At 33.1% G+C, this 895-nt stretch overlaps 1 long non-coding RNA gene across 1 annotated transcript; it reads right to left on the minus strand.

Moving 5' to 3' along the window:
- On the minus strand, positions 1-347 carry LOC107735638 (uncharacterized). The gene is made up of 3 exons (XR_001639465.1): positions 260-347; positions 115-178; positions 1-36 (listed from the first exon to the last, which is right to left on the minus strand). It is a non-coding gene; the product is annotated as an uncharacterized LOC107735638 (long non-coding RNA).
- Between the last annotated feature and the right edge of the window lie 548 nt (positions 348-895).

Genomic DNA, 895 nt, shown 5'->3' on the forward strand with positions numbered 1-895 from the left:
AGTTTGGTTTTTTTAACATGAGAAAAACATCCCGTGCTGAAAGAAGAGCACAGTCACATTTAGGAAAATGATCACTCAATATCTGAACAGAAAAACAGCAGGTCAGACACACACCAGCGAGAGCGTAGATCCCTTTGGAGCAATCCTGGTTCTTCCCCGAAAAATCTCCTCCCATGGTCTGGAATGGAGGGAAAATCGATTATGACAAATAAAGGATCCTCTGGGAATGTGTTCCAGTAATGTGATGTCATCTGCTTACATGAGTTTTCCCGCTGCCCGTCTGACCGTAAGCAAAACAAGTGGCCATTCCCCTCTCAAATATGGTCTCCACCAGCGGCCGAGCGGTGAACCTGAAACACACACATCACTTTATATTATATGAAATCTATAATCTTATTATTCATAAGTGCATGTTATCATTCTTCTCGTAATTTTTTCCTCAGAATGACATTACATTCTCTTGTCTCTAAAATAAATGATCTTGCCTGCTAATGTTACTACCTACGCCGTGTAGGCAGAGAAAACAATATTAGCAGATTAGAACAGTCTTTTATTCAGAAATAAAGGCATTTTATATTTTCAGAAAAATAAGATTTTTTGGGGGGTAAATTTGTTTAGTGCAAGACTGAGCAAATAATATAATTGTATATATTTTTACTAATTTGTTTTTATAAAAATATTATATTTGTTACTTTTTACACTGCAAAACCGACTTTGTACAGTGTGAGACTGAACAATTTTTTATATTTTAACATTTTATAAAAATATATATTTGTAAATTTGTTGCTTTGTACAGCTTGAGTCTGAACAAATAACATTTATATATATTTTTTATTTTTATATAAAAAAAATATTTTTATACATGTGACTTTGTACAGTGTGAAACTGAACAAAT

This window comes from Sinocyclocheilus rhinocerous, unplaced genomic scaffold, assembly GCF_001515625.1.
Source record: "Sinocyclocheilus rhinocerous isolate Xijiao unplaced genomic scaffold, SAMN03320098_v1.1 C36195632, whole genome shotgun sequence".
NCBI classification, from domain to species: Eukaryota; Metazoa; Chordata; class Actinopteri; order Cypriniformes; family Cyprinidae; genus Sinocyclocheilus; species Sinocyclocheilus rhinocerous.